Raw genomic sequence first — 15,899 nt, 5'->3', positions numbered from 1 at the left:
AGGGTGGAGAGAAGACCGGATGCTGTCCCGGTACAGCGTACAGCGGAAGATTTCGCACAGGTTTGGAGACAGAATGGAAGAGATTCACAGCCCTTCCAGAGCCAGTGAAGATAGGCCAGTCTTGAGAACAACCTATGCCTGGGCCTTGTGCATCATGTAATTCTTCCAGAGGCAATTTGATCTTAGCAAAACAAACTCATTCATCACGTTAATGTTCATTTAACACCCACAACTATTTAATTTGTAAATGTGTTTCCTAGAGTTGTATGAGATCTGTAAACACTAGGAATTTATGCATTTTGTTAAAATATTATTATAATAGATAATGTAATTGACATATATCTGACCTTTTATCCAAGTTTGAGAGTTACCCTTGTTGGTGATAGTAATTCCAGCAGAGGAGCCAGGATCCTGTTTTAGAAAGATCACTGTGGTGGTTGTATGGAGGCAGGGAGACTGATTAGAAAGGAAGTTCTGCTAATGTTCAGTCAGGAGAGGATGAGAGACTGAACTAGGATAGGGATAATAGGGAAGAAGAGGAAACATTCAACTAGTCTGGGAAAACTTGATGATTGATTTAGTATCCGAAGTCAGGTCAGTGGAGAGAAAGCATCAGCCAGGATCATTTTTAAGTTTGTAGTTTAGATGACTGGGTGATATCAACTGAGATAAAGAATCCAGGAGGAAAGGTTGGGTGGGGGAAGTTGGATGTTTGCCTCAAGTAAAGGTGTGATGATAAAGGAAACCATGAATGTGGATGCCACCATCCAAGTAGAGTGTATAGAGGGAGAAGGCTGACAAGAATCCTGGGAATCACCAACATTAAAAGGGTGTGTGGATGAAAAGAATTCCGTGAAGGAGACTATGAAGAATCAAGCTGAAAGATAGGAAGAGAATCTAGAGAGGCTGGTGCCATGGAATCCAAGGAATGGGGAATTTAGAGAAAGTGAAATAATGAACAGCATTAAGTAGTACAGAGGGGTCTGCTAAGATAAGTTTTAAGTATTCCTTAATTTAAGCTATTAGAAAATCCTTTTGTGGTTGTTTTTCAAACTTTTATGATGGAAAAATGTCAAATATGAAAAGAAAGAACAAACAATAAAACAATGAATGTTTATTTACCTTGGGTAAGACCATTTTGCTGGCGAACCTTGTGCAAAATCACTTGCCTATGCCTCATTTGTACTGTTGCCATAAGTGATCTGACCGAGGTGAAAGTACCTGCTTTCATGTACCTACTATGCTAATGATTCTCCAATGATAATTCATGGCCAATCTTGTTTCATCTAACTCTATACCCTTGCTCTCTCCTTCCACTTAATTATTTGGTGTATATTTTTGATATAGCATTTCATCAATAAATATTTCAGTATGTTACCTTTGAAAGACGAGGATTCTTCTTTAAACCAAACCACAGTACCATGTCACACCCCAAAAAGCCCGATAATTCCTTAATATCAAATATCTATTTGCTCATATTTCCCCCATTATCTTATAAATGTTTAGTTTAAGAAATTGTTTGGGTCACCTGGGTGGCTCAGTTGGTTGAGCATCCGACTTCAGCTCAGGTCATGATCTTGCAGTTCATGAGTTCAAGCCCAGGGTCAGAGCCTGACAGCTCAGAGCCTGAAGGCTGCTTCAGATTCTGTGTCTCCCTCTCTCTCTCTCTGCCCCTCCCCTGCTCGTGCTCTATCTCTCTCTTTCTCGCTCTCAAAAATAAATAAACATTAAAAAAAAAAAATTGTTTGAACCAAAATCCAAATAAGGTCAATACATCACAGTTGATGTATCTCTTAAATCTTTTTAAATCTTTAAGTTCATCCTCTTTTTTCCCTTACTGTTTTTGTCTTTTTAAAGTTGTTTCTTTCTTTCTTTCTTTCTTTCTTTCTTTCTTTCTTTCTTTCTTTCTTTCTTTCTTTCTTTCAAGTAATCTCTATATCCAACATGGGTCTTGAGCTTACAACCTTGAGATCAAGAGTTGTGTGCTCCACTGACTAAGCCAGCCAGGAGCCCCGGTTTGTTTGTTTTAATGTTTTAATGTTTATATATTTATTTTGAGAGACACACACAGCATGAGCAGGGGAGGGGCAGAGAGAGGGAGAGAGAGAGAATCCCAAGCAGGCTCCTTGCTGTAGGTGTGGAGCCTGTGGGGCTCAATCTGGGGACCACAAGATCATGACCTGACCTGAAATCAAGAGTCAGATGCTTAACCACCTGAGCTATCCAGGTGCCCGTTTTGTAAAGAAACCATGTCATTTGTTCTGTAACGTTTCTCAAAGTCTGAATTTTTCTGAGCTTCTTCTGGTAAATTTATCATGTTTCTCAGTCCCCTGTATTTCTGGTAAATTGGTAGTTAGAGACTTAATCAGATTTAGATTTGATTATTTTGGCAAAACTAATTCATCAGTGTGTTTAGTATTCTCTCTCTCTCTTTTTTAGTTTAGTACTCTTATCAGGAGGCATACAGTGGCCTGTTTGTGAGGTAAATGATGATGTTCATTGTCTAGACCAGGGTTTCTCACACCTGGCACTACTGACATTTGGGGACAGATGATTCCTAATTGTAGGTGGCTGTCTGTGCATTGCAGGATGTTTAGCGACATCCTTGGTCTCTACCCACTGGATGCCAGTAGCAACTCCCCCAGTTGTGATAATCAAAAATGTCTTTAGACATTGCCAGTTGTCCCCTGGGGGACAAAAATTATCCCTGATTGAGAACCACTGCTCTAGTTTCATTAATAAAGGAGTTAGAAAATAATATTCTCATTCTGTTTTTCCTTCTTTGTTTAGTAGGTAGAATACCTCTATAAAGAGAAACTTTTCCACAACAGCTTGTTACCCAGAGATATATTTCATGCAGGAAGGGCAAGAAAAATGGTTGTTTCTTTTTTATTTTACCAGCTTTTAATGAGTTGGTTCCCTTGCATTCTCCAAAAGTGACCAGTGAGGTTTTTTTTTATAGTACCATTATGAACTCATAATTTGATACATGTATGATGTGTCTCAATTGTTGGTTGGTTGGCTGTTTTTATCATTTTTATTTTTTTATTAAAATTTTTTTAATGTTTATTAATTTTTGAGAGAGAGACAGAGTGCGAGCCGGGGAGGGGCAGAGAGAGAGGGAGACAGAATTAGAAGCAGGCTCCAGGCTCTGAGCTGTCAGCACAGAGCCCGATGCGGGGCTTGAACTCAGGGACCGTGAGATCATGACCTGAGCCAAAGTCGGACGCTCAACTGACTGAGCCACCAGATGCCCTTTTATTAATTTTTTTAACATTTATTTATTTTTGAGAGACAGAGCGTGAGTGGGGGAGGGGCAGAGAGAGAGAGAGGGAAACATAGAATCTGAAGCGGGCTCCAGGCTCTGAGCTGTCGGCACAGAGACCAACGCGGCACTCAAACTCACAAGCTGTGAGATCATGACCTGAGTCGAAGTCAGACGTTTAACCGACTGCGCCACCCAGGCACTCTTGTTTTTATCATTTTTAAATTGTCCTATTTTGACCAGTTGGAACTTATTCAGGTTGTATCCTGAGTGTTTTTTTTTGACACAACCTTTAAGGTTTCTTGCTTTTTAATATAGTAAAATGTACCATGCTTATGTTGTGTATTCCTAAACTAGAGCTGGTATCAGCTATTTTTCCCAAAGATTCATAGTTCCTTTTAGTTGGAAATGGTATTTAGAGACTGTAATCTGGGATATAAGATTATTTGACTTTAGGAAGAGCAGTTTCATGAAGATAGTTGATTACCTATTGTTCTCAAAACAGTCCCCTCTACCATCTCTTTATTATGAAAAATTTCAAACATGCAGAAAAGGATGAAGGAATGCATAGTGAAGGGCTGTGTACCTTCATCTAGATTCAACAATTGTTAACATTTTGCTGTTTGTTCTCTTTGTGTGTCTCTCTCTAATGTGGTATGATATGATATATGACCTGATATAACATAATATATTTTTATTGTACCATTTGAAAATAAGTTTCTGACATCATGGCATTATTAGCATTATCCTTTAAGGTCATTTCCTCTATAACCAAAATACCATTATCACACCTTGAATTACTTCATTTGGTTTCTTGGTTCTCATATTTTATTGGCTCTTTCTTCTAGGTCTCTTTTGCTGATCTACTACATCTTCCTGACCTCTAAACAGTGGTGTACCAGGGCTCCATCACTGGACCTCTTCTGTTCTCTCTACACACATGCACAGCTGGTCATTTCTCTTGCTTGAGACCCTCAGTATAATGTTGAGTGATTTAATGACAGTAGATACTTGTATCTTGTTCCTGATCTTTATTTTTAAAAAAATTTTTTTTAAGTTTATTTATTTTTGAGATAGAGAGAGACAGAGCATGAACGGGGGAGGGTCAGAGAGAGAGGGAGACACAGAATCGGAAGCAGGCTCCAGGCTCTGAGCCATCAGCCCAGAGCCCGACGCGGGGCTCGAACTCACGGACCTACTTGAGATCATGACCTGAGCCGAAGTCGGATGCTTAACCGACTGAGCCACCCAGGCGCCCCTTGTTCCTGATCTTTAAAAGAATGCTTTTAATTTGTCACTGTTTTTTTTTGTTTTTTTTTTAATAAAGTCTATTTATTCATTTTTGAGAAAGAGAGAGTGCAGGAAAAGGGCAGAGATAGAGGGAGACAGAGAATCCCAAGTAGGCTCCCCGCTATTGGGGCAGAACCGGATGTGGGGCTCAAACTCGCAAACTGTGAAATCATGACCTGAGCCAAAATCAAGAGTCAGACACTTAACTTTCTGAGCCACCCAGGTGCCCCTTAATTTTTCACTATTAGGTTTCATGTTTACTGTGGGATTTTTTTGTAGCTACCTATTCTAGTTAGTTCTTATCACATTAAGTGGCATGTAACTAATCACATCAAAACCCAGTGGCATAGGGGCACCTGGGTGGCTCAGTCAGTTAAATGTCCAACTTCGGCTCAGGTCATGATCTCACGGTTCATGAGTTTGAGCCCTGCATTGGGTTCTGTGCTGACAGCTTGGAGCCTGGAGCCTGCTTCGGATTCTGTGTCTCCTTCTTTCTCTACCCCTTGCCTGCTCACCCTCTCTTTCTCTCTCTCAAAAATAAATAAACATTTAAAAAAATCCAGTGGCATAAAACAAGTACTTATTCTCATAAATCTATTGATTTGAGTCAGCATTCTAAACTAGAATTGGCTACAGTGTTTGGCTATATGCCATCTGTCTCTTGTTCTTCCTGGGACCCACTGATAGCCTCAGAATGTTCTTCTCATTGTGCTAGAAGAAGGGTAAGAAGACAAGTATGGTTTTGCAACTGCTTTTCATGCCTTAGGGTCATGTCATGTCTGTCAACATTCCAGTGACGAAAGCAAGTCATATGGCCAAGCCCAAAGTATACTGTCTATAGCAGGGATGGGAGGAAGGGAGAAAAAAGATTTCTAAACAATGATACATTACTTTAATTTTCTAAAATTAAACCAACGTTGCATTTATAGAATAAACTTAACTTGTTCTTGACGTTTTTCTTTTTCTTCTCCTTCTCCTTCCCCTCCTCCCCTCCCCCACCCCTCCTTCTTCTACCTTATTAGATTTGGGTTGCTTTTTAGGGTATTTTACAGTTTTATTTTTTATCAGTTTTGTATTGAAATATAATTCAAAGGCCATATAATTCACCCATTTAAAGTGTAAAATTCAGTAGTTTTTGTTATATGCACAGTTTTGCAACGATCATCACAATTAATTCTAGAATATTTTCATCATTCCAAGAAGAAACCTCATGTCCATTGGCAGTCACTCCCTATATCCTGCCCCACAGTCCTAGGCAACGGTTAGTTAACTTTCTCATTGTATAGATTTACCTCTTCTGGACATTTAATATATGGAATCATGTAATATATGGTCTCTTGGTATCTTGTTTTTTTCACTCAGCATAACGTTTTCAAGGTTCATCCACGTGATAGCATGTATCCGTACTTCATTTTTTTTTTTATTGCTGAATAATATTCCATTGTGTGAATGTACTGTGTTTGTTCATTGGCTGATTGCCATTTGGGTTGTTTCCACTTTTTAGCTATTATGAATGATGCTCCTATGAATATTCATGTACAGGTTTTGTGTGGACATACGTTTTCATTGCCTCATGTTCCTCATTGTTTTGTTCCTCTATTCCCCCTTTACTACCTGTTTGGTTTAAGCTAATATCTTTTAGCATACCATTCTGGGTTTCCTATTTGCTTTTTTTAAACTTACATATTTTAGTTACTTTCTTGGTGGTTGCTCTGTGGATTATAATCTAGTCAAACTGTTGAAAGGTAAACACACAATTAATCACCTAAACCTTATATAGTTGATTTGCTTTGGGTAATTGCTGAAGAACACATAATCTGCTATAATGCTGGAGGTGGAAGTCCCCTAACATGTTGTCTAACTAGTAGTGCTGGCTAGTAAGAAAGCTATTGATAGTGCAATTTATTTTTCATGTCATAAGCCATCTTATACTTCTCTTATTCTCATTGTTTTTCAGTGGCTTCTTAGGGGTTTATAGTTAAGCAGATATCTTTTTCTTCTTTTCCAACACTTATGGTTCTTATTACTTGTTTTGGCTTCATGCACTGTCTAGACTGTCTAGAATAATGTTGAATAATAAGGGTGAAAGTGATCAGTTTTGTCTTGGTTCTGACTTCTGTAAGATTGCCTAAAGTGAAGGACTGTCAACTCTACACGCTGGCATCCAGCTTATGCCAATGGCAAATGTAGCTAATCCTTAGTATTTTTTTTTGCTAAGCCACAGCCCTTTTTCAGAAACCTCACAGTAATATTCCCATAAGTGACTAGTTAATTGGAACTGGTATGATGAATGAGTTCTGTTTGCCAGTTCTGGCCCTGGATTTTCTCTTGGATGTAGTTTGATATTGGCTGTTCATTTCAAATATTCTTTATCATGTTTCTATTTCTGGTTTACTAAAAACCTTTTTAAAAATCACAAATGGGAACGTGCCTGGGTGGCTCAGTCAATTAAGCGTCTGACTTTGGCTCAGGTCATGATCTCTTGGTCTGTGAGTTTGATCCCCACATCAGGCTCTGTGCTGACAGCTAAGAGCCTGGAGCCTGCTTTGGATTCTGTGTTTCCCTCTCTCTCTCTACCCCTCCTCCACTCATGCTCTGTCTCTCTCTTAAATAAATAAACATTAGAAAAAAAAAGCTTCCAACTCTTGTTTTTGGTTCAGGTAATGATCTCAGGGTTTGTAGTTTGAGCTCCTCATCAGGCTCCACGCTACTGGTGCAGAGCCTACTTTGGGTTCTCTCTCTCTCTCTCTCTCTGCCCCTACTCCCTCTGGCACACATGCTTTCTCTCTCAAAATAAACAAATAAACTTAAAAAGTTCACAAATGGGGGGGGCCTGGGTGGCTCAGTCAGTTGAGTGTTGGACTCTTGATCTCAGCTCAGGTCTTGATCTCAGGGCTGTGAGTTTAAACCCCAGGTTGGGCTTCACACCGGAAGTGAAGCCTCCTTAAAAAAAAAAAAAGATCTTAAAACAATTTTTTAAATGTTTATTTACTTTTGAGAGACAGAGAGAGACACAGAATGCGAGTGGGGGAGGGGCAGAAAGAGAGAGAGAGAGAGAGAAGGAGACACAGAATCTGAAGCAGGCTCAGGCTCTGAGCTGTCAGCACAGAGCCTGACAAGGGGCTCATGCTCACGGACTGCAAGTTCGTGACCTGAGCTGAAGTGGGACGCTTCAGTGACTGAGCATCCCAGGTACCCCAAAAATATCTTTAAAAAAAATCACAAATGGATATTTAATTTTTTAAATGATTTCCCCATGTCTGTTAGAGTGATGAAATGGCTATTTCCTTTGGTGTGTTCATGTTAATTACACTGATAGATTTTCTAGTTCAATCATTGCTGTAATCCTAGAAACATGACGTATATTATTCTTTTACAATATTGCTAGGGGCGCCTGGGTGGCTCAGTCAGTTAAGCGTCTGACTTCAGCTCAGATCAGGATCTCATGGTTTGTGAGTTTGAGACCCACTTCAGGCTCTGTGCTGACAGCTCAGAGCCTGGATCCTTTGGATTCTGTGTCTCCCTCTTTCTCTGCCCCTCCCCGCTCATGCTCACTCTCTCTCTCAAAAATAAATAAACTTAAAAAAAATTTACAATATTGCTAGATTTTTTTTTTTTATTATGTGCCAGACACCAGTGCTTCATGCTAGAGATACAACTGTGAACAATATCGACAGATAAAGTATCTGCCTGTATTGAACTCTCAATTCAGGGATGATGAAGAACATTTGCCAGCTCTCCCTGATGCTGTGCTTTTGGCAGAAACCACTCAAGATATGCTGTCTTGCAGAGCCTTGAGAGGTCCCAGAAAGAGGGCTGCGATCATTTAGTGGTATTTGCCACTGGATTGGAGGAGAGAAGACAGTGATGGCAAGCATCCTGCTATTTGCTATCCCTGGTTTGATGTTTTATTTAGGATTTTTCATCTGTATAACTTGTGTGAGGTTGTTAGGTCTTAGTAACTAATTTTGTAAATTGAGTGTAATGTAGGTCTTTTGGTAGGGGGCATCTATTCAACTGCTTTTTCAGTTTCTTCTGTGGCTATTGTCTTCTTCAGGTGTTCTGTGTCATTTTGGGTTGATATTCATTTATATTTTCCCAGACAATATTAATTGCACTGAGATTTTTTTGGTTTAGTTATATGAAGTTTCACTTAGTATTCTTTTTTTTCTTTTTTAATGTTTATTTATTTTTGAGAGAGAGTACGAGCCTGGGAGGGACAGAGGAAGCGGGAGACAGAAAATCCGACCAGGCTCCGCACTGTGTGGGTTCAGCTTTTGGCTTTGTCCAACAAAGCTGAGGATGGCAGAAAGGATTACTCAAGACTCCACAAGAGAGGTGAGAGGGAGGCTAAGGGAAGTGTCCGTGAGCTGCTCTCAACCTCCCGTATTTATTGAGCATACATTTAGGGTAACTTGTGCAATACATCAGTGGACTACATGTGAGTAACAACGTATAGAAAACGTGCAGAAACTCACATGTGGAACTTGAGAAACTCAACAGAAGACTATGGGGGAAGGGAAGGGGCAAAAATAGTTACAAACAGAGAGGGAGGGAGGCAAAATAAAAGACTCTTAAATACAGAGAACAAACTGAGGGTTGATGGGGCTGGAGGGGGAGAGAGGAAAATGGGTGATGGGTATTGAGGAGGGCACTTGTTGGATAAGCAGTGGGTGTTGTAGGTAAGCAATGAATCATGGGAATCTACCCTAAAACCAAGAGCACACTGTATACACTATATGTTAGCCAACTTGACAATAAATTATATATATATATATATATATATATATATATATATATATATATACACATATATAAAAAGAAATGTGCAGAAAAACAAGTTAAGACAGGATCAAATATTCCATGTGATAACATGGTCTAAGGAATTTATGAGCATAGGCAGGACCTAATCCCTAGATACACATTAACTAGATAAGCTAAGCATGGTCTGCTGTTTTCAGCAAGGCCAGAAAGCAGTGTTCTGCTTTGCCATGTATTCCCTATAATCTTCTAACCCAGGATATAGCTATTTGATTTCCCACAGTGCACTGTAGAGCCTGGTTTGAACTCAGGAACCGTGAGATCATAACCTGAGCCGAAGTCGAAAACTTAACTGATTGAGCCACCCAGATGCCCCTAGTATTCTTAGATAGTTAAAAAAAAATTCCTGTGTGCCTGTGTTTTTAGCCATTTCCTCATGCCACCTGGAGGGCTTGTGTAGTCTTTTTCTCTTGGCTAGCTGTGCCAGTAGTTGGCTTATTTGCTTATTTATTTATTTATTTATTTATTTATTTATTTATACAGCTCTTAGAATAATCATTTCAATTGTTTTTCTGGTTTCTGGTTTATTGGTGTCTACAGTCAGCTTCATAAATTTTTCCTCTTTTCCTTAGCTTATGATATTCCTCTTTTCCTAGGTTCTTGAGTTGACTGCTCAGCTGTTTGCTAGGCAATTTACGTAGCTAGCTGGTTTAAAAAAATTTTTTTACGCTCGTTCATTTTTGAGAGACAGAGTCCAAGAAGGGGAGGGGCAGAGAGAGAGAGAGAGAGAGAGAGAGAGAGAGAGAGAAACCGAAGCAGGCTCCAGGCTCTGAGTTATCAGCACAGAGCCTGATGATGCTATGCTGGAACTCACAAGCTCTGAGATCATGACCTGAGCAGAAGTCAGCTGCTTAGCCGACTGAGCCACCCTGGCGCCCTTAGGTAATTAGTTGGTTTTAGATTTGTTTACCTGGCTAGCCTGTCTGCAGCCTATTCTGCTGATGTCCTCACAGTCTGCAGTGCATGACCCCCTGCCCTCGCTAGGCACAGCTAATTGGTAAGGGTAGCCAGTTCATCTGCTGGGAGACCAGGCTTCAGAGACATGAATGTGGTATAGATACATATCAGTGTCCATCTATATCTGCTTCTCCTTTCTTCATTGGGCATGTGGAATCTCATACTTCCAAGCTGCAAAATGTTAACAATTGGTAATCTAAGTAAAGGTTATATTTTTATTGTGATTTTTCTGTAGGTTTTTTTTTCCAAGTTAAAACTTTAAAAAATATACCAGTGCCCTAATTCCCAGAATAACCTGGATGGGGCCAGCCATGAATATTTTAAAAAACCACTCTAGGTAATTCTGAAGCACATTCCTGCTTAAGAAATCACTGTTGTAGGGATGCCTGGGTGGCTCAGTCAGTTAAATGTCTGATCTCCACTCAGGTCACGATCTTGCCGTTCATGGATTCCAGCCCTGCATTGGACTCTGTGCTGACAGCTCAGAGCCTGGAGCCTGCTTTGGATTCTGTGCCTCCCTCTCTCTCTGCCCCTCTCCTACTCACCATGAAAAGAGATCCAGAGAGTTTACTAATTTACCCAAGGTTGTATAGTTAGTAAGTGACAGATCCAGAACTGAGCCTATGTCCTTAGTCATGATGTCAGTATGCACTTGAGGCTAAAACTTGCCTCAATAAAGATTTGATTGAGTTCTCAGTTGTTATTTATCTCTAAATGATGGTATGTAATCATACTTTTTTTCTTTTGCTCCAAGAATTATTTAAGAGGGCATTTAAAAAATGTCTTAGTGTTGTTTTTTTTGTTTGGTTAACCTAATTTTTATTTTCCGTTTACAGGTTTATTGTGTTTGTGTGAGAAAATGTGGCTTATTTTGTGCTTGTTGGGATTTTTGAGATTTTTCCTTGTGGCTTAAAGTAATTTTTTTTTTAAAATCTCTATTGTGGCAATTTATTGTATTTTGACTTTCTCTGTATCTCTGTCTCTTCTTTAAAGTTGTAAAATCACTGTGGTTAGGAATTCTGTCTAATTCATTTATTCATCTCTGCATTGACCAGAATGTAATTGCCTGGCAGAGATGTTCAATAAAAGTTAGTTGACTGAATAAATTAATATTGATCCTTGTGGATTTTAAGAATACTATACATATAAAAATGCCAGAAGGAGGGGCGCCTGGGAGGCTCAATTGGTTAAGCGTCTGACTTGATTTTGGCTCAGATCATGATCTCATGGTTCAAGAAACAGAGCCCAGAGTTGGGCTCTGCGCTGGCAGCACGGATTCTGCTTGGGATTCTCTCTCTTTCCCTCTCTCTCTCTGCCCCCCACCCAAAAAAAATAAATAAACTTTTTAAAAAAGCCAGAAAGAGACTGTACCATTTCCTTTCCTTTGATCCATCCTCTGTGATATTGATAGTGGCCTATTTTCAGGACAACTAATAGTTGAATAAGATTCAATTGAAGCTGCATCCTAAGAGGAAAATGCACATTTTAAAGATCATTGAAGCATATGAGATTTTACAAATATAGTTGCATTTAGGAATTACTCTGAGAGCATGCCAAAATTTCTATTATTTTTTAAAAAATGTGTTTTTTAAGCCCATAAAATATTTTCACTGGTAAATAGATAAGGGAGTTAGAACTGGAAGGAATTTTTTTTTCCTTTAAAGATTTTATTTTTAAGTAATTCCCACACCCAATATGGGGCTCAAAGTCACAACCCCGAGATCAAGAGTCACATGCTCCACTGACTGAGCCAGCCAGGTGCCCCAGAACTGGAAAAAGTCTTAATAGCCATCTAATGCATCTCTTTCATTTTACAGATGTGGCTCAAAGACTTTAAGTAATTTGCACAGACCTGTATTACCCATCCCATGTTCTAGTTAGGACTAGACTATATGACCAGTTTTTAAAGTCCCCTGTGTATAGTTAATAAGTCATCCTTATTCATATTCTGGTATTCCTTTTTAATATTTTGACTTCTTGAGTTACTAAAGACAGAAAAGTATATTAAAGTCTTCTAGTCAATACCACCATTTCTGGTCATTTCTACTTGGATTCCTTCCATCCCCACCCTACCTCTTGGATGTCAAATGCTAAGATTTGGGTTACCATAATCTTTGGTTTATGATATAGTCTCATCATTTGTTGATGCTTTGATTGATTTCTTCTTAATGTGTAAATAAGATGTGTAATATCTTTGATTGATTTCTTCTTAATGTGTAAATAAGATGTGTCTTAATGTGTAAATAATGTGTAAATAATAAGAATTTATGAAACCACCATCCCAAACAAAAACTGGGATCTTGACATTAACGTACATCTCACTGTATGGTCTCCTCTCTCATTTTGTCTCACTCCATGTGAGGTAAGCATCTGAAACTCATGCCCATCATTACCTTGCTTTCCTTTTTATGTAGGTTTATTGCATCTCTCCCTCTCTGTATATTTCTTTTTGCCTATTTTGCCCATCCCCGCTGGCAACCACCACTTTGTTCTTATGAGTCTGTTCATTCATTTGTTTTGTTTTGTTTTTTTTTATTCTACATATAAGTGAAATTATGTGGCATTTGTCTTTCTTGGTCTGACTTACTTCACTTAGCCTAATACCCTCTAGTTTCAGCCAGGTTGTTGCAAATGGTATGATTTCTTTTTCTATGGCTGAGTAATATTGCATTGTGTATATATACACACCACATCTTTATCCATTCATCTTACTGACACTTAGGTTGCTTTCGTATGTTGGCTGTTATAAATAATACTGCAATGAACATAGATAGGGGTGCATATATCTTTGGAATTAATATTTTCATTAGAATTATTGGATCATTTTTATCTATTTACTTGAATTTAAAAAGGGTTTCATGTTGTCTGTAATCTTTTGGAGTTTATTCTTTTCACTTCTTGTTTCACTTTTGATGGTCTCTTGATCTGAGAAATATTTTTCAAAGGCCCCATGATTTTCTTTCCATTTATCCTCATAGAGGGGATTTATGCTTGCCCGTATTGTCTTACAATCAAATGACTGACCTGGGATCCATCTGAAATTTTTGATTGATAAATATTCTGATTGATTTTAAAAAATTGAGATAGAGTTGACATATGACATTATATTAGTTTCAGGTGTCCAACATAATGATTTGATATTTGTACTTACATGAAATTTTACAGCAATTCCTGGTCAGGATCAAAGGCAGAGCCACAGAAAGTTATAGACTGCTGTTTTGGAGACCTAACAGGCTGTGTGGAACAGGCAGGGCACTGATGTGGCTTTCCTAACTGGACCTTCATTTCATGGATGGGTGGAATCCTAGTGAAACATTCTCTGCACCAACACTGGGTTTGCAGTGTCCACCAGGAGCAAGTTGTGGTTGGGTTGCCATGACGACCGTCCCCTGGAATGGGGCACAGAGGCAATGAGCATTCCTGTGGGCCCCTTAGCTAGTTCTTTCACTTCATTCCCAGGTTAGAACACCTTTCTGATCTTCACAGATCTTAGAAATATTGTCTACACAGATGGAAACAATAATAGTTACAGGCCATTTCACCAATAGGAGTAGACTGCTTTTTCACAAATCTAAGACTTCACACAAATCTAAGACTAACTGTATGCAGTATGTATTAGCTCACACACTGATTCTAACTGCCATGGTCTGTTCTACAGAATTTGTTCTAGTCTCTACTTTTTTTTAAAAATAAAATTTAAAAATATTATTTTTGAGAGAGAGAGAGAGAGAGAGAGAGAGAGACAGAGTGCCAGCGGAGGAGGGGCAGAGAAAGAGGGAGACACAGAATCCAAGGCAGGCTCCAGGCTCTGCGCTGTCAGCAAAGAGCTCTATGCGGGGGTCGAACTCACAAACTGTGAGATCATGACCTGAGCTGAAGTCAGACACTTAACTGAGTCGCCCAGGTGTCCCTAGTCTCTACATTCTAATGTATACTCCAACTTAAGTTTGAACTTTCATTTTCTCAGCTTCACACTCTTTCCCCTGAGCCCCCAACCTCTGTTACTGTTCTCAGCTCTTTTCCTGTCTCCCATTCCCAACAAATTCCAACCAAACACTATGAATTGCTGTTTAGCTAGCACTTAACATAAGCAAACACTGGGCCAGTTGCTCTTTTTGTATCATCTCGTGCTACTATCTTGTCCTGCTATCTATTTTGTCCTACTCAAAGAAGAAGTAACAGTAATGTCCTCATTTTATGGATAAGAAAACTGAGGGTTAATGAGATGAATTTGGCTAAGGTCCATATCTCTAGTGAAGCTAGAATTTGAACTAGTTTTTTTTTGTTGTTGTTTGTTGGTTTTTGTTTTTATTTTTATGTATGATGCTTGGGCTCTAAGTAAAAGAAAACTTAAACTGGCCTTAACAATAATGAAATTAATTATTTCACATAAAACGATTGGTTAAGGGGTGCCTGGGTGGCTCAGATGGTTAAGCACCTGACTCTTGATTTTGGCTCAGGTCATGATCTCATGGTTCCTGGGACTGAGCCCCTTCTAGGGCTCCTCATTGACAACACAGAGCCCCCTTGGGTGGGATTCTCTTTCTCCCCCTCTATCTGCCCCTCCCCCACTTATGCTTGCTCATTCTCTCAAAATAAATAAACATTAAAAAAAAGGTTGATTAATTCAGTAGCTCATCAAGGACCCAGGCCTTTCTACTTTACCATCCATCCTTGCTGTATTCAGGTTTTGTCCTCAGATTAGCTTTGCATTCCACAAAGTTTCATGATGCCTACCAAAGTTCTGTCATCATGTCCATATAATTTCTAGAGGCGGGAAGGGACATTATTCCTTCTTGTCCATCTCTCTTTCTCTAATTTGTCATGCATCTTTTTTTTTTTTTTTTAAGATTTTGAAAAAACATTTATTTATTTTGAGAGAGAAAGAAAGAGAGAGAGAGAGAGAGCACGTGCACAAGCAGGGTAGCAGCGGAGAGAGAGGGAGACACAGAATCCAAAGTAGGCTCCAGGCTCCGAGCTGTCAGCACAGAGCCTGACGTGGGGCTTGAACTCATGAACTGTGAGATCATGACCTGAGCCAAAGTCAGACACTTGACTGGCCACCCAGGCACCTCTGTTATGCATCTTTTTAAACAGCATTTTAAATTGCTTACTTTTCTTGGGACCCTCTCTCATCCTGGCTGACTTCCCTTTATTGTCCAGAATGCCACCAGCCCATGCAAGGGGACAGGATCACTATTATGGGCTTAGACTAATTAAGACTCATTCCCAGGGCTGGCTCCAAGCTTCTCTGAAGTTTCTGGCTGCTCCACAGAACAGAATTAAGGTTCTGTTAGGAAGAAGGAGATGGGAGTAGGGAACAGGTACACAGTGTGCAACCAATAGTTGGGTTGGATTCTGTTAGGGAATCCACAAGTCCAGGTTGTTAACCTTGACACACTGTTACTTTTCTGGGCTCCCCTCAGTTCCCATCCCCATCTAGCGTATTTCCTTAATAGTGAGTCAAGTCCCCTACAACTCTAGCTCTAAAGGACACATTCCAAGGCTGTCTTTGGCAGAACAGCAAGGAACGTGAAATGTATTCCTTGGGGCCCAGTGTGCTTGT

The sequence above is a fragment of the Panthera pardus genome, unplaced genomic scaffold, assembly GCF_024362965.1.
Source record: "Panthera pardus isolate Hobbes unplaced genomic scaffold, ASM2436296v1 HiC_scaffold_20, whole genome shotgun sequence".
Classification (NCBI taxonomy): Eukaryota; Metazoa; Chordata; class Mammalia; order Carnivora; family Felidae; genus Panthera; species Panthera pardus.
Note: the sequence above shows the minus strand (reverse complement) of the source record.